This window comes from Xenopus laevis, chromosome 4L (assembly GCF_017654675.1).
Source record: "Xenopus laevis strain J_2021 chromosome 4L, Xenopus_laevis_v10.1, whole genome shotgun sequence".
Taxonomy (NCBI): Eukaryota; Metazoa; Chordata; class Amphibia; order Anura; family Pipidae; genus Xenopus; species Xenopus laevis.
In genome coordinates, this window is record NC_054377.1 from 33,888,117 (window position 1) to 33,910,044 (window position 21,928).

Sequence of the window (21,928 nt, forward strand, 5' to 3'; positions counted from 1 at the left end):
CACGGTTCAAGGGGCCAAGGACTTCATCTACAGCCTGCACGCCACCGAGAGGAGCTGCCTCCTGCAGGAACTGCACAAATTTGAATCTATTGCAATTGCACAAGGTCAGTGGAATGCGTCGAGCTACTGAATTTACGTTTCGTTTTTAGGAATACCGCTTTGCTTTTGCTGCTGAAGAAATGTAGCTTTATGTATTTATTTTTCTTGGCATGCCAGGGTTATATGCGATCATTTTAAATTGGAATGTGCAACCTTCAGTTGTTGCTGAACTGCGGTCCTAGGGTTCTAGACTGTAGTGTGGATGTCAAGTTGTTCCTTTGGTGCATATACTGTGCATGTCTGCGTGTGTGTTGGAGTGTTTGTGCTCATATCATTAGAGCTGTAAGGAGTCACATCCAAGGGTCAGTGCTCTCCAAACTGGGTCAGCTGTGCCTTGAATTAGGTGCAGTAATGTCACATCTGGATATTCCCTTGGTATACAAAGCTTTTCTCTACAGTAAGGCACCGCTGAACTATTGTGCTCTTAGTGCATAAGGATAGTGCATAGGCTCTGCTGTGCCTAGCTTATTGTAACTGCCGGTGTCCACAATAGAAAGTGTCTAGATGTTGGCTGATCAGATTTGGGGTGTTTGGCCAGTCATGTTAACTTAAAGTCACCCCTGCAAACTCCCCCCCCCCAAAAAAAATCTATGCTTAAAGGGATATGCTCATGGGAAAAATGTGTTTTTCAAAATACATCATTCAATAGTGCTAATCCTGCAGAAGTCTCCACTGAAATCCATTTCTCAAAAGAGCCAACAGATTTGTTTATCCTATATAATAAAGTTGAAGTGTCTCTGCGTCCAGTCCCTGTGCAAACAATTTTGTCCCTCTTTCTTATTCTAAAATGTTGGGAGGTATGCTGGCGAATGTTTGACTACATATGTTCTAGCGCCCGTTAATTTAACGGGCTTAATGTCTAGTGATGTATAATCTCTGTAAATATTTTTGGAATATGCCAGTGCTATACAATTAAAGAATAATAATATACCATGAATCCATCACTTTAGGTAAGAGAAGAAAAAGCAATAAGCTGCATTGCAAATGAAGTAACCTAAAGCATCCAATAATCTACTTTTATTACTACAATATACAGTATATAATTAGTGAGCAAATCATAGTGAGCTGTCATGTTATATCTGTCCAGGCATCAACGGTCATCTTTTCTGCTATTAGAAAACCATGTTGGTGTAAATATGCAGTGACTTAATGCTCATTGGAAGAGCTAGTTGGGAAAGAAGATGTGTTTAATGTTCCCTGCTTTCCTGTACATCAGAACAGAGCTAAACATAGTAGCCAGTACAATCCCCATGGAAAATGATTGCAGGGTTAAAAGCACCCTATCAATTTATATTTATTAAGAAATAGAAGGAAGTTAAAATGGAAGTACTAATGAGATATTAAGCTAATACCATTTGGGCTCTTTCTTGTTTCTTTATTGCACTATGAAGGAGGAAGCTCTTTATATAAGTATATGTATTAATGCATTGTTTCAAATGTGTCTCTTCTGCAGTGACATATGATGCCTATCTGAAGAAAAACTAGAAAACCAAAGTTTTGTATGTCTGTATTATTTGAATCTAAGCCATAAGACATTTGTTGGGATGATGATGCATTTAAGTAGGTTGCATAGCTGCTATTTTAATTTAATTATATGTATTATGTATTATTGCTTTGCAGTACACTAGTTGACTTTTTGGTATAGAAACCATTAATCACTTTGATCAATGCCCCTGAATAATTCTGCTAAATCTTCTGTTGTGTTGAGTCCTGAGAAAAAAAATCCAAGGATTGAGGAATAAGCCTTAACTGGAAAAGTCTCATTGGGATTACAGAAGAAATAATGAACACACAACAGAGTTACCTTAATTCACGCTACCCCAGAGAGGCGTTCCTGAGACTGTTCAAAGAGCATTTCAATACAAGAAAGGGCTGGAAGCAGAAAGGACTTTGTGAGTGGAAGGTTGATCAAATCAAAGCCTGAAAACCAATGGTTGTGTGAGGCAGGAATTATCTCATTCCTTTCGCGTGTGTTTGCCTATGATCCTCCACTCAAGTATGTGATTGGATTTGAGCTCAACAAAAAACTTAAATTACACACCTATTGTGCCCCAGCTAAGCTGAGCCCCACAATGCCAGAAAAAGCTCCTAGCTGCTCTTTTTTTTGGCTGAGTTTGATTTGGTTTCCCCTATCACATGCATGCTGATGAATGAATAATAGGATTATAGAGTCTTGTCTCAGAAAAATGTTGTACTTGTCAGATTTGGTGCATTCACAAATGGTCTGGAGGGATGGATAGATTCAATATAATACAAAAACATATGTTTAACTTGAACTTGTGGCAAGACGCTGGTTTAGCTGTAAATCTACATGCACATGTTTCTTTTAAAGTATTAAACATGTTTAATATTATTGTGGCAGCACATTTTGATATTGTCTCAAATTATTATTCTTGCTTTTTTATCAATCTCACACGATATTTTGGTACAAATGAAAGTTAAATTAAAAGTTTCACATTCACAAGGCCATAAACATTTTTTTTATCTGTACTGTAGCATTGTTCTTAATACTTTTTCTTTATTCTACTGTGATTGTTTGGATGATGACTGTAGCTTGGAAACAAACTGAGAATGCTACAATAAAAAGATTTTTAAGCACTACAGATTCTTGAAATATCTATACATTAAATTTTATATACTTATTAGATACACGAGTACACAGCTTTCCCTCATGTAAATAATAGGAAAACATATATATTTTTTATTATTTAACATCACATTCAACTGCAGATGAGGCCAGATGCAGGGTAAGGAGCTCCGCACACAGAGGAATTTAGTCAGAATATTTGGGCTGTAATCGCACAGCCAGCACTGGCTACATCTTTGCGATCACTTACCTCTTCACACAATTTCTTATGCTCACCCCTCAAGACAGCTAAACTTGCTACCACATCAGCTACGAGGAAACTGGAAGTACATGGTCGCAACGTTACAAGCCTAGGTTTTAAATGTCCCATATACCGAGCAATACTGGCCCTATATACTGAGCCATCAGCCCAAGTCACTAATATGGGGTTCCTCTCAGATCCATTTCACATCACCAATGGAACAAGACAGGGTTGCCCACTGTCCCCTTTGATTTTAAACTTAATCCTAGAATCATCGGCCAAAACTATAAGAGACTCCAAAGCAAAAATTGGCATCTAAACAGGCAACTTAAAATTCAACTGGCACTGTTTGCTGATGACATCATCCTATCCCTCACAAACTCAAGGCAATCACTTGCAGCAACCTTTCAAATTCTAACAACTTATAGCCATATCTCCTATTACAAATGAAATATAAACAAAACCTAAGCCCTTCCATTATGTGTTGACACGGAAAAACTTACCCCACTACAGCAAGCCTACTCTTTTTTTAATGGTAACAACACTCAATTGTGCACCTAGGAATGAGTTTGGAAACTCCATCACAACTACCTATAACAGAAACGACCCACCAAGTCTCCTTGAGATTCAAACACAATTAAAAATGTGGAGCCCACTACACATCTCGTGAATGGGCAGAATGTCAGCAGTCAAAATGATGCCACTGCTGAAAATGCTATACCTTTTCAGAACACTGCCAATCTTGGTCCTCATTTCCTTCCTGAACCAAATCCAAACGGCATTTGACACATACATCAGGGGAGGAGAGAAACCAAGAATCAAGTGCAAATTTTTACAATAAAATACAAAAGAGGTAGGATTTGGAGTTCCTAACGTGGAATACTACTATAAAGTCAATATCATGGAGTCGCATTAAAACCAAAAATTACATCCATGTCTTTACAGCTAAACAAATTCCCATTACCATTCTAGAAACTATGATCTTATTGCCCCATATATCTCACGGTGCTTCCTTAAAGAGATATTGACACCACAAATTAAACTTTTTTTAAATCTATAATAACAATGTCTTTGCATGCTATTTCGAATTTTGCCATAATAGTATTTTTTTGATACTTTTACATGGTCTATCTGATCCCCCATGGCACTCTTTGAGGAAGCTGCCAAATTTTTGTCTGTCAGCATTAGAAACTGTGATTGGTTGAGAATGGACAGTCAGGTTGGCAAAACAGTCAGCCCTATCAGCAAAAATCAAGACCTATAGGTAACTTTCAATATACATTAATATTTTGAAGAGTAGTTTTTAGTGTCAGTATCACTTTAAGCACTGCCATGTAGGATCAACAACCAAATGATGGACACTTAAACCTGTTCAACAGGTTTCCACAGGGAATATCTATCCTTTAAGTAAATTCCTCCTCTCCTTAAGGTGACCATACTTTGCAGTTGGATTCCAGGTCAAAAATTGGTTCACATCGGTAGCCTGTAGAGATCCACTGGAAGTATCCTAGTATACTCTCTAATGACCTAAAGTTTTTAACCCTTCTTAATCTTTATATAACTACTCACAGACACAACTAATCCTTTTAGACTCAATAATATACTGTAAATGGAAAACATACAGTAGTTATACAGTCATAGAAAAACATCTGTGATCTTAGGTTTATATTAAAATATACAACAATTCTGCAGTACTCTGGAATTTGGGAAATATTACTTTTTTTTTTTTTTTACAAAAAAGGCCAAATACTGAACTGAACCTAAACCCTAATTTGCATAATACAAAGTTACTCCATAAAATGTAAAATGTGGGAAAAAAACATTCTTTGATATGGTGTATGATCATAATCAGGCATTGTCTAGTCTTTGAGTTCAATTTTGTGCACAAACATAAGCATTTAAGTAATTTAAAATAATCTTGAAACATATTTGACTAAAAATGCATGACTGAATATCACAATAATTAAAGGGCTGGCAGGAGTGCAATTCTGATAATTCTCATAATTGTAACAAAATTATATTTCTTTTAGAACATACCAAATATGAAGAGGCTAAAGTGGGAATAGCAGATTTAAATGTGGACGTAGGGCTGTCACACTTGGGGTTTGAATAGGCTGCTTCAAGCAGTGGGCTAGGGAGTGTTATGGTCACAGTCTGTATCCAATTTGGATGTACACTTCATGATCTCAAGATATCCTGCCAGCAGCTGCAGAGTACTCCCAGCATGGTGCTCTCTCTTAACATGTCCCAGGTATGGATCCTATTATATGTTATCCTGGATTAGGGGCACCAATGAGGGTTGTGTCTATGTGTACTGAGCCCACAGGGAACAGCAGAATTTAGCACACAGTTATATATCTGAGGGCCTGTTTGTATCAATAATAACTTCACCAGATTGATCTAATTTCAAAGGCGCCTGTTTCTCTTTGATAATTCTGGTGCTGTGTTCAGTGTACAATCTTTCCATACTAATGCAGGAAAATGACTGATAATCTGCCAAACTGCTTACATGGGACTATCCAATTTTAATAATGAAAGATAACCCAAGTTTAAAGTATACCAAATTGCAAAGATCACAGTTATATTTGTACCACTACTTCTAAACAGCACAGAGTGTATTTCGTTAACTGAACCCTCAATATTATTTATCACTGCAGCTATTATTGTCTAAGCTGTATTTTTAATAATGAAGTAGACAGTGTAGGTGAAATAACAGTTAATGGTTGTGTTAAAGGTTTTGCTTTTAAGAAAACAAAATAACGTTTAATGGGTTATTTCTGTTTCTAATGAATATTATGCTATGAACTATTGTAGATATATATTTAACTTTTCTGAGTGCCCAGATTTAGTGATAATTCAACAATTCAGAGTTACTGGTTTAATTGCACCTAGACATTATTTTACACATTAGGAAACGGCAAGCCTCCATTCAGCTTCACATACAAATAGTAAGCATCTGCACATTTACATAAATGATGTAGAGACACAGTAGCAGCACAGATATTTGACACAATTTCCTGTACAAGTTGGGCACATAGATCATATAACTGAACTGCGTACATATAATTTACACTGAATCGCTCACAGAATTGTCTGTCTCATTGAAAAATAATGTATTTCTTCACAAATCTGCTTTTGTCCTTTGATCTGGAATAGAGGGAATACATCAGAGTTTCCAAAATCATTTTTTATTTATATAGACAACAAGTTATACAGTGCTACATAAAATAATTCTATAATACACAGGGCTCTTCTAATAAATTAACAACGATTACAGAACAAAACAGCAGGAAATGGTGTCCAGTATTCATTTTGAAAGTGTAGATATGGAATCCAATATCAGGAAACCCATTATCTAGAAAGATCTAAATTACGGGAAGGGCATCTTCTATAGACTCTAATTTTAACAAACATTTCATATTTTGAAAAAGTATTTCCTTTTTCTTTGTAATAATGAAACAGTACATTGTACTTGATCCTAACTAAGAAATACAGGGGAACCTCAATTTTACATACCCTTATTTTAAGTTTCTCCACGTGATACATTGTTTTTTCTGGTCTCCTGAAAAACATAAAATGGGAGTTTTAGTGTAATTAATTCTTATTGGAGGCAAGACAATCCCATTGGGTTTATTTAATGTCTAGATGATTTTTCATTTGACACAAAGTATAGAGATCCAAATTACAGACCCCTTATCTGGAAAACTCCAGGTCCCAAGCATTCTGGATAACAGGTCCCAACATGTATTTAAATCAGGTTTAAAAATAAAGTTTTTGCACACATTATTTTGTGCCCGGGCAGATTCCCTCTATAACACAAATACAAGTATATTTATCACAGAGATCCAATGGAATTGTTTGTTTCAAAAACAAACTCAGCATAACATTTAGAAAATTCTGTGCAGAAATCTCTCTCCTAACTTTGACAAATATACCCATAAATGTATAGGAGCTACTGACACTGTTTTATACTTACATGAGAACGTTGCGAAATAGAGTGTTCACAAAGGAGAAATAATATTTATGGCAGCTTTTCTAACCTCTGACAGCTAATCTGCAAAATTACTTTAATCCTACTTCCACAGAGCTCATACTTCATGCAGCTTTTGTAAAGTATCTAGCTTATATGGAAACACAGTAGAGCCATCCACATATTACCATAATAGCAATTGTAAATCTTGTTGAAGTGGCACTGCTAGTTAATAAATGCAGCTGTATCAAAACATATTTCACTGTTAAATATTTTCTCTTTTATAAATAATAAAAATGGGTTTGTTAAAGGATATGCTTAATCAGTACTGAAAGGAGTAGGGTCTAGGCTAAATTGTATTACGTTTCATGTATAGGAGATAGGACCCATATGAGGGGAGGTATATTTAAACATTCTACAGATTTTGGTGTTTTTCAATTGGTAACATACTTCATGAAATTTCAGTCTGAATATTTTAACCAGAGTTATGCGTCTTTCAGCTATAGGCAGAGCATTGAAATCCCAAAATCTTCCAATGGAAACCAAGCATGTCATGCATTTTCATAGCAGTAAATGTACTTTTACTAGGTTATAGCATTAGTACATTGTAGGAATGGAAGTCATATATTTTAATTATCCTCTATTCATATAGATCAGACATATTAGTCATTGTTTTACAGTGAATGAACAGCAATTTACATCTGTATTTGCCCCAGTGGAGCTTTCAACTTCCCTACCATAGGCATAAAACACATTCAGATCTATCAGTTTGTTATAATGTAAATATACAAATCGTGGGCATGTTCTTTAAGAAATAATTTCACCTTTTATCTACATGGATATATAACTGCATTTAATATATATATATATATATATATATATATATATATATATATATATATATATATATATATATATATATTTAATATATATAAATGCATTTTAACAGTTAAGGTTTGTTCTTGTCAGTATTGAACTGTAGCATTAAAATAGCCATTCAGTTATTTGCTTATATACATACTTGTAAGAGCCTCTAACCCCAACATCTGTCAATAACCTTTGTTCGATCTTTGTAATAAGACCTGAAATGCAGTTGTACTGAAAAAGGATAATTTTCTTTCTGGTATATTTAAATGTTTAAACCCTATTATGATATGTAAAGTAGTGATAAAACCATTAACTACTCTCTAAGCCTTAAATAAGAAAAGCTGTCCTAGGTGGTCTAATCCCTGCTGTGAGCAACTAACATGTCCGTCATTATGGCTGGGCTCAGAAAATATTTATTTGACAGTTGGGAAGGAGAGAGTCTGGATTCCTAGGCTATTTTTTTTCTCAAGAAAGGAGTCAAGCAGTCAGGTGGTATTTGCATGCAACCTGGTAGGGAATTGAGTTTGTAAAATGATATTATTTAGCAGATGGCTGTATTTAAATTACAAATTGCTGTAATGGCATGAAACATGTCAAAAAATAGCTTACACTGGCAAAACAATGAAAATATTCAAATATTCAAAGTATACTTACAAACGCAACTACTGTCACATTGTCAGTTACTATACTATACTATCAAGCTGCTATATTGCTTGACGCCCAACAAAATATTTCTTTCAGTGGTGAAAGTGACTATTACCCTGTGGAAAAGTGTTTTTTTTTACAATTCAAGTCATTGCACATTCAGACTTCTGCTATATTTAACCCCTTATTCTACCTTTTACCTAATAAATCAAGAAAACCAAGAAAATATAATTATCTCTCGGAAGACCTTTAGTAAGCTTGTCATCTCATTCAAAGCCAGAACCATATCAAATCCATATGGTGCATAACTGAATAAGAAAATGACCAAAGTCATTCTGTATGGCTGCTTGGACACCAGTGAAATCTACAAAGTGCAACCTTGCTGATCAACCATTATGCACTGGAATCCCACGTGAACCCATTTTTAAGAGGATATTGTAACAAAACTCGTACAGTATAAATTGACACCTTAGCAATTTTTAGAGAAATAGCAGTCACCTGCAAAATAGAATGCATGGCAACTTGCATGCAGTTTACAAATGAAGGCACAGATTTGTGTCTGCTTTGGTAAATCATGCTTTAACAATAAATGGAATTACCATGTGATACACTAGGGGGGTTATTTACTAAACTCTGAATGCAAAAATCCCGAAAAATTTTATATTTGTTTTTATAAAATCTGACTTTTAAAAAATCACGAATTTTTGAGAATTTATTAAACTCCGAGGATGGAAAAGTCTGAATCAAAATATCCAGCACCTCAGACCTGTCGAGGTTGCATATAAGTCAATGGGAGAAGTCCCAATGATTTTTTGATGTGCACAGGGTTTCGTTTTTGGAGTTTTCGAGCAAAAAGCATAATAAATCTGAGTTTTCGGGTGAAAAATCCAAAAAAAATCTGAATTTTCAGGAAAATTTAATAATAAATAAGTGTAAAAAAATCTGAGCAGATTTGATTGGAGTTTGTAACAGAAAATGTTGAGATAAAATCAGACTTTGATAAATAACCCCTGTACAAACGTATATGGATGAAATGACAATAAACTCTCTTGACTCTTGATTTAAATTAGAAAAGAAATTGAGATTTTCACAATTTGTTCTGTAATTTTAGGGCAGATTTATCAAGGGTCAAATTTTGAAGTAATCGGAGTTTTTTTGAACTCCCATAACTTCGAAATTCGAATAAATTAGTGTCTCAATTGGAAATAAACATAACATTCAGTACTTTGGTTTTGCAAGACTAATGATAATAAAGAAACTCTTCTCCATCTAGTAAGATCACTACAATGAATATATCCAAATTGCTTTCAGTTTCAGTTTAATTTGAGCTAGCTCGACATCCTGGCTGAGATTTGTGAAAAGAGGATAAATTGTTTCATCTGTGCACAAAGCAATGCATAGTATGAATAAATCTAGGTGTAAGAATTAGACAATTATGTTGAATTATTTTTATGCCATTTGTCCTACCATTTTCAATATGGGGTTAGTAACCATATAAACATTAGTCTGAATGAAAGCTATTCTCCACTTATATGCATTGAACATTGTTGAACTAAAATAAGTCACAGTTCACATTTATGTTTCTCCAATTTTGCAATGCAAATTGTTTACACTGAGTATTAAAGTGGTTGCTCACCTTTGAATAAATGTTTAGTAGGTAGAGAGTAATATCCTGAGATTTGCAATTGGTTTTCATTTTTTTTATTTGTGGAGTTATTTAGCTTTTTATTCGGCAGCTCTCCAGTTTGCAATTTCAGCAGTCTGGTTGCTAGGGTACAATTTACTCCATCAACCATGTACTGATTTGAATACGAAACAGGAACATGAATAGAAATATAGAATTTATTAATAAAAAGTAGCAATAACAAAGCATTTGTAGCCTTACAGAGCATATGTTGTTAGATGGGGTCAACGACTTCCATTCGAAAGCTCGAAAGAGTCAGAAGAAAAATAACTATAGAATTATAAAAAATAAATAATGAAGACCAATTTAAAAGTTGCTTAGAATTGGAAATTCTGTAACAAACTAAAGGGGTTATTTATCAAAGGTCCAATTTTAGAGCTTTGTTTTTTATACCTCAAATGAACTCACAACTCTAATTAGTCCGATCTAATTGATGAGAGACAAAACTCGAATCGCTCGAATTGATCGAATTTATATGGCTATAACATCTTCAAATGGTTCAAGGGACCTCTGTCATTTACTTCTACCAAGACAGACTTTAGGTGAAATATTTTCAGATTCGATCTATTTCCAGCTTCGGGGGAATAATAAATCTCAAAAAAATTCAAGTTTTTTTATTTTTAACCCGAAGATTTGAGTTTTGACTGAAAAATACCTTTGACAACTCAATTGTTTGGGTTAAAAACAAGTGGACCTTTAATAAATCTGCCCCTAAAAGTTAACGTAAAAGTGAACCACCCCTTTAATAAATTATGACAAATAATTTAGTTAACAGTTTCCATAAAATGAAAATCTGCCCCCAGGAAAAAGCCAAAGGCCAATTTTTCATGTAACATTTAAAGGAGCAGAATTGGACGCCATCTATTTGAGACATAATGAAAAGAATGCTGCCAGCATATAGGAATGAAAATAAAAGCAAAATATTCAGGACTTTGCTGAAGTGTTTCCCAAAGCACGGTTCTGTAACCTTAACCTTTAACAAACACATATTGTATCTGAATCAATAGCTGTTTTCAAATGATAGTTAATAGATATAAATGTGTTCTTTAGATTTGCTGTGTTCTGAGGACTTCAAGCAGCAAAATAACATCATGCTGTGAGACTAACTGTAGCAGCTGCTGAAATATTTCTCATTCATCCATCAGCTAACTTCATGTTAACATGCAGAACAAAGTCCATACCATCTCTTTCTGACATGCGTTTCCATGTAGTAATAAATAAAGTCAAATTATTGATGATAATAAGTGCTAATATTATTACGACCTCAATTAAGTGTTTTTTTCAGACGCATTAGCAACTAAAAGGTCTTCTGAGCTAGCAGCCTTTCATTCCCAGTTCCACTTTGCATTAAAATCCAATTGATCAAACCTGTTTGTCATTTCCCTGTGTGCGGATAAGTATAATGGGTAATGTATCAGCGTGGTGCTTTAGAGTAAAAGCTATTAACACCTTTTGTTGTTTTCTTTTGGATCTAAGCACACTGGGAGGTTTTAACCAGACCTAACCATTGTCAGGCTTCAGACCTGAGGAATTTTAATTACCACATTGTTTCCCCCCCCCCTTTTTGTTTGTAAAGATCTATGTTACTGTTACTTCTTATATGTCAGGGTTGTCTGAATGTTTCTTGCATTTTGTACAAGAATTCATATTAATGCTGCATTTCTTTTGGAAAACTGGGTTTTAAAATTGTTTATCTTTGGTCTTTTCCAGGTTAATCTTTCTCCAGTGCAATGAAGATGTCTACTTCAAGGTTGGTGGATATAAACAAGAACTTCTGAACATTTATGCTAACCTTATTCTGCCACATATACTAAGTAAACTAACTTTTTTTTTGTAAAGAGCTTTCTCCAGTGCAATGAAGATGTCTACTTCAAGGTTGGTGGATATAAACAAGAACTTCTGAACATTTATGCTAACCTTATTCTGCCACATATACTAAGTAAACTAACTTTTTTTTTGTAAAGAGCTTTAATAAGATGGCTATATCCATCTCATTTATGTGTTTCCCATCTTTCTATGGAAAGATCATTATAAAAACTGCCTACAGTTATGCTGTATAGAGCTCATTTAGCAAGGTTTGGCAAATAAAAAACTAAATCAAAGCTGCTGCTTACCACCACTATGTGCCTCTCTGCCTGGACCTGTCAGTGCTGCATACTGGAATGGCAACACATTGGTGGGACTGCCTGTCTCCTTGCATGCCCATATCTTGCACACATTCAAGACATGGGCAGAAGTACTTGGGATTCAAGGTGCAAGAATGCCCTGTTTAGGGTAGGACTTAATGGGGACCCATCACCCCAAAAAAATATGCAAAATCCTATTTTATCACATTTGTCAAGCAAAATGAACTATAATTACACTGTTCAAATTATTTGAATCTTGTTTTCTTCAGTCTGGGAATTCATAACTATAGCAAGCAGGCAGGACACTGTTATTAAGTCAAGCCTTGCATCATGTCAGAGTCTTGTTTGTGCACCAGAATGGGGGACCAGATGTCCATCCCCATGCCCTGGCTACACAATTAAATGGTGAAAAGAATGGGGGGAATGTGTGAAAAACAGTGACATCTAGGAAGCTTTAAATGGTAAGTGAAAGTAATTGTCTGCCCAACCTCTAAGCCTAATGGTGGCCATACATGGAGAGATTTGCTCGTTTGGCGATGTCGCCAAATGAGCGGATCTCTCTCCGATTCAAGGTGGGCAATATTGGGCTGATCCGATCGTGGGCCCTAGGGACCAACGATCGGATCCTAATGAATGGGAATGGGGGTCGGATCGAGGGACCGCATCAACGAACAGATGCGGCCATGATCCGACTTTCGGCCAGATCTCGATTGGCGAAGCCCGTCGGGGGCCCCCATACACAGGCCAATAAGCTGCCGACTTGGTCTGTTGGCAGCTTTTATCGGCCCGTGTATGGCCACCTTAAGACATAGAGGAGGGGCAGACAATATTTGATTGACTGAGATTTTTAAATGAGCTTACAACAGATGCCGCTTTCCGATCAAGGGAGAGAGTTGTTCTTAAAATAGCCAGGGCCAACCTCTCTCGAACCATCCGACAAGCAAAGCAGGAGTACACACTGAAGATTCAAAATCATTTTAACAACTCAAAAGACTCACGCAACAGACTTTCAGGCTGTCACACAGTACAAACCTGTGCGGAGCAGCAGCGACGAAGACACCACACTCCCAGAGGAACTGAACAAGTTCTACGCACAGTTTGACGCGCTAAACAAAGAGCCTGTGAGGAAAGCCATGCCTCCTCTCACCGACCAAGTCATCTGTCTACCCACGGCCGACATGAGGTGAACCTTCACCAAAGTCAATCCACGAAAGGCTGCCGGACCAGACAACATTCCTGGTCGTGTGCTCAGAGACTGTGCTGATCAGCTGGCTGACGTCTTCACTGACATTTTCAATACATCGCTAAGCCAGATGATCATCCCCACATGCTTCAAGTCCAACACCATCATTCCAGTGCCAAAGAAATCTTCAGTAACCTGCCTGAATGACTACCGCCCTGTTGCACTAACCCCGGTCATCATGAAATGCTTCAAGAGACTTGTCTTCTGTACTCCACCTCTCACTAACTCATCTGGACAAGAAAAACAGTTATAAGAGAATGCTGTTTAGCTCAGCATTCAATACCATCATCCCTCAAAAGCTGAGTGGGAAACTCAGAGAGCTGGGATTTAGTACCTCTTTGTGCAATTGGATCTTGGACTTTCTGTCAGAAAGGCCTCAGTTTGTTCGTATTGGCGACAAGGTTTCCAACACCATCAGATTGAGCACAGGAGCTCCTCAAGGATGTGTTCTCAGCCTGTTGTTGTACACATTGCTGACACATGACTGCATAGCTAGACACAGCTCAAACCACATCATCAAGTTCGCCGATGACACAACTGTGGTTGGGCTCATCAACCACAATGACGAGTCGGCGTACAGAGATAAGGTTCAGCAGCTGGCGGTCTGGTGCAGTGAGAACAGCCTGTCACTGAATGTGGATAAAACGAAAGAGATGATCATCGACTTCAGGAGAACTCTCCCGGCTCACACACCACTCAACATCAACGGCTCTACAGTAGAGACAGTACAAACCTGTGCGGAGCAGCAGCGACGAAGACACCACACTCCCAGAGGAACTGAACAAGTTCTACGCACAGTTTGACGCGCTAAACAAAGAGTCTGTGAGGAAAGCCATGCCTCCTCTCACCGACCAAGTCATCTGTCTACCCACGGCCGACATGAGGTGAACCTTCACCAAAGTCAATCCACGAAAGGCTGCCGGACCAGACAACATTCCTGGTCGTGTGCTCAGAGACTGTGCTGATCAGCTGGCTGACGTCTTCACTGACATTTTCAATACATCGCTAAGCCAGATGATCATCCCCACATGCTTCAAGTCCAACACCATCATTCCAGTGCCAAAGAAATCTTCAGTAACCTGCCTGAATGACTACCGCCCTGTTGCACTAACCCCGGTCATCATGAAATGCTTCAAGAGACTTGTCTTCTGTACTCCACCTCTCACTAACTCATCTGGACAAGAAAAACAGTTATAAGAGAATGCTGTTTAGCTCAGCATTCAATACCATCATCCCTCAAAAGCTGAGTGGGAAACTCAGAGAGCTGGGATTTAGTACCTCTTTGTGCAATTGGATCTTGGACTTTCTGTCAGAAAGGCCTCAGTTTGTTCGTATTGGCGACAAGGTTTCCAACACCATCAGATTGAGCACAGGAGCTCCTCAAGGATGTGTTCTCAGCCTGTTGTTGTACACATTGCTGACACATGACTGCATAGCTAGACACAGCTCAAACCACATCATCAAGTTCGCCGATGACACAACTGTGGTTGGGCTCATCAACCACAATGACGAGTCGGCGTACAGAGATAAGGTTCAGCAGCTGGCGGTCTGGTGCAGTGAGAACAGCCTGTCACTGAATGTGGATAAAACGAAAGAGATGATCATCGACTTCAGGAGAACTCTCCCGGCTCACACACCACTCAACATCAACGGCTCTACAGTAGAGACAGTAAAGAACACCAAATTCCTGGGAGTCCACATCTCTCATGAACTCACCTGGACCACCAACACCGCCTCCATCACCAAAAAGGCTCAGCAGTGTCTTCACTTCCTAAGACGACTGAAACGGGCCAGCCTTCCGCCTCCCACCCTCACAGTGTTCTACAGGGGCACCATAGAGAGCGTCCTGACGAGCTGTATCTCCATTTGGTACAGTAGTGCCAGCTCTGCTGACCGGAAAAGTCTACAGCGGACTGTCAGAGCAGCTGGCAACATCATTGGAGCGGCTCTTCCATCACTGCAGGACATCTTCCACAAGCGCTGTGTAAGAAAGGCCTCCTGCATTGCACTGGACTCCACACACCCCTCACACGGACTGTTCACGCTGCTTCCATCCGGCAGACAATTTCGCAGTATTAAAGCCCGAACAACCAGGCTTTGCGAAAGCTTTTTTCCGCAAGCTATCAGACTCCTCAACTCACTGCCTGTCCTCCCACTACATTCCAGACACACCTGAACTGTGAACTTAACTTTGTGAACTGTTAATTTATTTGCACAATTCTAAAGGTTTACACATGTATAGATCCAATTTCTGCCTATATATTGCACATTTCATGTTTACATATTTATTGTGTATTTTTAAGTGCCTTTTTGTGATATGTACTAGCTGGAACCACATCGCCTCGTCTCACTGTATATTCGTACACTGCTGAGATGACAATAAAATTGACTGACTTTGAACAGCTATGAATGTTTTAATAAAAAAAAGAAATTGGATTTCATGTTTAATTTGAAAAGGACTTTTATTATACAGCTTTTTGTGACTGGGTGACAGGTCCACTTTAAGGAGGCCTAACTGGCCCCTGTGCCAGAGATAGCTTTTACTTTTTTTCCATATACATCTATTTTTGCTATATACTATAATACATATATGTAAAAATATGCAAAAATTGCTAAACAAAAATTACCAGTGTAGGAGGGTAAATGTTTTTTCTACCATTACTTAGAGAAGTTTCCTCAAGGGGATCCTGTCATCGGAAAACATGTTTTTTTCAAAACGCATCAGTTAATAGTGCTACTCCAGCAGAATTCTGCATTGAAATCCATTTCTCAAAAGAGCAAACAGATTTTTTTTATATTCAATTTTGAAATCTGACATGGGGCTAGACATTTTGTCAATTTCCCAGCTGCCCCTGGTCATGTGACTTGGGAACAAGTGGAGTTTAAATCATATTATCATAACTATTTGAGTCCCCTACATATGCCTCTGCCTTTGATCTATTGATTCTCCTGGACAGGTGAAACTTCCTAAACTCACTCATTTATTATTTCCTAAAGATTAGCTTTAACCCAGCCATATATTCTGTTACATGGTTACTGAAAAAACATGGAATGCACATATATCCCTTCCAGAATGTAGTAGCACATAGGTCACAGTGACTACGCAGTCCTTAGCATATTTACCCCAATGTTTGCAGTCCTCCTTCAATTATATAAACTTCCCATTTCAATCATATCATTCTGATTCCAAAAGAAAACGAACGTACATCTCTCACAGGGGCATTCTCCCAGGAATGGCTGTTCAAAGACTGCATAAATGTAAAAAGAAACCCACTAAAACTTATGCTGAATGCAGTACTTGCTTTTTAAGTTTTCAACTCCTTTTACGCCTATACATTACACTTAAAGAGTTATTTATTAAGGCTTGAGTTGTGTTTTCCACAAAAGTCGAGTTATTTTTTTTGGTCAAAAATCCCATTTTCAGGTTAAAAAATGATACCCCAACCTTGGAAATAGCTTGAATCCAAAAATACACCATTTAGGGCTCTTACTCACGAGCGTTTTTACCTGCGCTCCCCTGCGTTCCGTTTTTCGGCGTTCAGCCGCAGGGGAGCGCAGGAATAGACGCATTTCATTATTTCAATGGGGCTGTACTCACACAGGCGCATGTAGGCACCGAACGCAGGTTGAGACGCAACATGCTGCATTTTTCCTGCGTTCGGCGCCTACATGCGCCTGTGTGAGTACAGCCCCATTTGAAATAATGAAATGCGTCTATTCCTGCGCTTCCCTGCTGCTGAACGCAGGGGAGCGCAGGTAAAAACGCGCATGAGTAAGAGCCCTTAAACCTGTCAAGGTCATGTAGGAGTCAACAGCAGAAGTCCATTGAACCATTTAAAGATGTTAAATTGCTAAATTGCAACCATGCAGTTACCCAAAGCAATGTATTTAATATGCTCAGACCCCCTTTTTAATTGGTATGATATGAATGGTTTAGAGAAAACCTGATATAATTCGAATATATTTGAAAAGATGACATTATCACAAAATTAAAACACAATTACAGGCCGACTACATCTGTAGTGGAGAAGTTATTTGAAGCTTTAAAATAACATTTAATTACTGAAGAATAGTGTTATAAATAGAATTCAGAATGTTTCTGTGATGGACAATCATCCAGATATAGTAGGAAGTTGGAAAGTGCAGTATGCATAGTCCACGTAAATTTTGCCAAATCTTTTGATAGTGCTGCATAAAAGGCCAATGTGCACATGAGCACTATTTAGCCTGAAAACACATTTTGAGGGTTATAAATCACTCAAACATGCACTGCCTCAGTTTCCCATTCAGTCGGAGGCACAGTATGACATTAGGTTTAGCTCATGCTAAGTCTTTGCATACAAATGAGGAGAAGATCTCCTAACTGAAAATGCTATGCTTTTCATGTGGCTCCACTTCCATGGTGCTACATATGCTGATCAGAAAATTCTGTATTTGCCCTTATTGAGGCTTACTAGTGTTATGCAATCATTTGGGCTCTGATCAGCAACTGATTAGCTCCACTTTAAACCCCCAGTGGGTAATCTTTAACCTGGGTATTCAATGAACATAGACAGTATAGCGGTAAAACTTGTTTTCCTTCCCAGGATTCCATCTGCGATTCGTGCAAATAAGTATAGGATCTCCTCACTTTAAATGCTTTTCATGCTAATCAATCTACATATGGTGATTAGAAAACCCTGCACTATACTGATGAGCCCCATTAGGTTCAGAACTAGTCTGTAGTGGGGATCTGATCAGCAAATGGTTTGGCTGTTTTAGGAGCAAAACGGTGATCTTTCCTAATTCCTTTAGCCCCTAGATCTATATATATATATATATATATATATATATATATATATATATATATATATATATATATATATATATATATATTTGATTTCCATAAATTTGTGAAGTTTAAATTCTTATGATGGGCAACAGACTTAATTTTTCACAAAAAGGTACTCTAGTAATGAAAGTGTTCAATTGATCTCATTGATAAATTAGTATGTCATCAGACAAACAAATAGGATAATTAAGGAGGGGAGGGGAAGAAATGCATTGAGGAAGCCACATCTGTGCCTAAATAGCCGCTTCACAGTCCCCACTGCTGTATTTAACGCTCTTTAATGTAGCATTGTTTACTCACAATTACATTTTTTACCATTAATTTAACTTTTAGGCGCTGAATTGGTCACATGTGCTGAGGTCCCAGCTCCCAAACAGATGTGTTTTATACACTTGTTTAAACACAACTCTCGTTAGGAAGTTAAGTGTGTAGAGCGAGTTGATTATAGCACAATGTAGGATGCTTCATTATAGAAAATCCCATGAGGACGGCAGCCAGAGCCTGGAATGTGTGTGTGTTTCTGATATACCTGTGAATATTATGATCAATAAATCATACAGCAAACCTGATTGTATGCACTCCCACACTTATGTGCTTTAGGTTCTGTTTATGATGCTAAACAACCTAAAATGTCCAGTGTGATAGAAAGGAGGTAATTGCAGGAAGTCCACGGCAGCAAGCTGAGTCTGCAAGTGTATCTTTATTGGGGTAGTGAACAGCACAGTGTGTGCTGTTCACTACCCCAATAAAGATACACTTGCAGACTCAGCTTGCTGCCGTGGACTTCCTGCAATTACCTCCTTTCTATCACATTGATCTATTAGGGTATCACCACAGGATACCCTGCAGGAGTACCACCAACACGATACCCTGCAGGAGTACCACCAACACATCATACAACTTGCCAGAGTTCAGCCCTGCTACTAAAATGTCCAGTGTCTGTGATTCTTTTTCTTAAATACTATTGTATCTATAGGCAGCTTTCTTTACATGTGCTGACACACAAATCTCATATCTCATAAATATGACAGACTGTGTTATACCACATTTGTACAACTGAATACGCATGACTCTGTTCTCAAATTATAGTGCCTAAGACCAAACACAGAGCCCTCTTATAAAACTGACGTTGTTTATACCAGACTTCAAATTATTACCTACTGAGTCCTTCTAGCAGACTTTATTCCCACACCTACTTTGTTTACCATCATTTATTTCATCAGTCTCATCCTGTGTATGTATACAAAAGCTATATGCTTTTTAAACATCAAAAGCAGTGTGCTATATAACTAACACTGTAATATGTCATTAGACATTTCATGTTATATATCGGGATATTGGTTTACTACATCCATACTTTTTAATTACTTTTTTTTTTAGAAGGTTACTACATCCACACTTTTAACAAATCTGAGTATATGTATACAATTTCTTGCCTTCATATGCCTGACATTGTGTAGGATATGCTCAGAAATTAGACAAACCCAGTTCTGCGTACACCCTGCTCACTGATTTCTTGGTTTGGGAGAGGAGTTGTTGACATGTATATATTAACTACATGATATGCAGGGTCGCCATCAGGGGGGGACGGGGGGACAAGCGTACCGGGCCCGGGCATGAAGGGGGCCCGGCAGCGCTGCATTTTTTGAAGATCCGGGCCCCCCTTACGAGCGCCCGAGCCGTACGTCTTCCCTCTGTGTTGCCGAATGCGGAAGTGCCGAAAAGCGAAGCTGATGCGACGAAAAGACCCGAAGTCACGGAAAAAGCCGAAGTCCCGAAGCGCCGAAAAGACCCGAAGTCACGAAAACAGCCGAAGTCCTGAAGCAGCGCAAAGACCCGAAGTCATGAAAGGAGGCGAAGTTGAAGTACTGAAGCCATGAGTTCAATTCTACTGAACACCAGTTTGTGTATTTTTTTTTTTTTTAATCCCCTGGCTACCAATGTATTATTTTAATATTCTATAGGCCCCTGCCACCAATCTTTTTGTAAAACATTTAAGGGGCCCCTTGCCACCAATGTTTTTTTTTTATATATTTTTTTGGGGCCCCAATTTTTTTTTAACTTGTAAGGGGCGCCCTTGCTCCTTTTTTTTTTTTCCAAAAACATTTTTTTTTAAAAAAATTTTTTGGGGCCCCAATTTGTTTTTAACTTATAAGGGTGCCCCTGCCACTTATTTTTTTTTTCAAAAAACATTTTTTTTTTTTTTTTTGGGGCCCCAATTTGTTTTTAACTTATAAGGGGGCCCCTGTGACCAATGTTTTTTTTTTTATATGTTTTTTTGTTGGGGCCCCAAGTTTTTTTTAACTTATAAGGGGGCCCCTGCCACCAATGTTTTTTTAAAAAAAACATTTTTTTTTTTTTGGGGCCCCAGTTTTTTATAAGCATCAATAGCTTTTTATAACTTTTGTGGAGGGGGGGGGTTACTTTTTTAGCGCTGATGTCTGTGTGGTCTTTTAACTGCGATGTGGAGTGGGCGGCATATTGGGTGGAGCTTGGTCATCAGTGTGGGTGGGGCCCAGGGGGCCCCAAAAATTTTGTTGTATGGGGCCCCGTGATTTCTAATGGCGGCCCTGATGATATGGGAACAATAACTTACTTCTATTACAGGTATGGAACTTATCAAGAATGCTAGGGACCTGGGGTTTTCCAGATAATGAATCTTTCTGTAATTTAGATCTTCATACCTTAAAGGATAAGTAAACCTTTAAAACAAGTGAATGTAAAATTGATGAGAGTGCTATTCTAAGAATTTTAAGGTACATTCATTATGTATTCTTTTCTCATTCCAAAATATTTAGGGATACATGTACTGTTAATATGAATGAATTTTTTTAAAAACAGCGCCACCTGCTGGTCAGTTTCCCACTAGTCTGACCACCAAGTAGTCAAGGAAGTTGTCAGGTGAAAGAAATAGGCTGCTCTGATGTCCTTCTTCTTAGGAATAAAATCAGAAACTTCTCTCAAATCTTTCCTAAGCAGAAGAACATCAGAGCAGCCTCTTTCTCTCTCCTGACAACTTCCTTGACTACTTGGTGGTCAGACTGGTGGGAAACTGACCAGCAGGTGGCTCTGTTGTAACAAAATTCATTCATATTAAAAGCACATGTATCCCTTAATATCTTGGAATGAAAAAAGAATAAATAATGAATGTAAATTACAAAAGTGCTTAGAATAGCACTCTCATCAATTTTACATTCACTTATTTTAAAGGTTTACTTATCCTTTAACACTACTAGAAGATCATGTACATTAAATAAAACCTTTAGGATTGTTTTGCCTCAAATAAGGATTAATTGTATCTTAGTTCAGATCAAGTACAAGATACTGTGTTATTATAACAAAGAAAAAGGAAATCATTTTTAAAATTCTGGTTTATTTGGATAGAAAGGAGAGACGGTCATTCCTTAATTCGGAGCTTTCTAGATAATGGATCCCATTCCTGTATTATACCTACAGTAGACAAAAGCTAATGGTTAATTGGTTGTTATGGTTTGTTGCAGTGGAGGCAAATTGACAAATTTTTATTAACACCACTGTTCTTGTTTAAAAAATTTGAACTAGTTGGGTAAATGTTTACTGTTTACCCAGTGGAATATGCTAATCAAGACAAAAGGTGTCACACCACTGAATGTGCA

At 37.7% G+C, this 21,928-nt stretch overlaps 1 long non-coding RNA gene across 1 annotated transcript in view; it reads right to left on the reverse strand.

Moving 5' to 3' along the window:
* Positions 1–1,822: 1,822 nt before the first annotated feature.
* LOC108713978 overlaps positions 1,823–21,928 on the reverse strand; it is a 35,284-nt gene continuing 15,178 nt past the window's right edge. Inside the window, exons 2-3 of the long non-coding RNA XR_005966923.1 lie at positions 6,444–6,489; positions 1,823–6,074 (exon numbers count right to left, since the gene is read on the reverse strand). This is a non-coding gene — a long non-coding RNA (uncharacterized LOC108713978). The remainder of the gene's footprint in view (positions 6,075–6,443; positions 6,490–21,928) is intronic.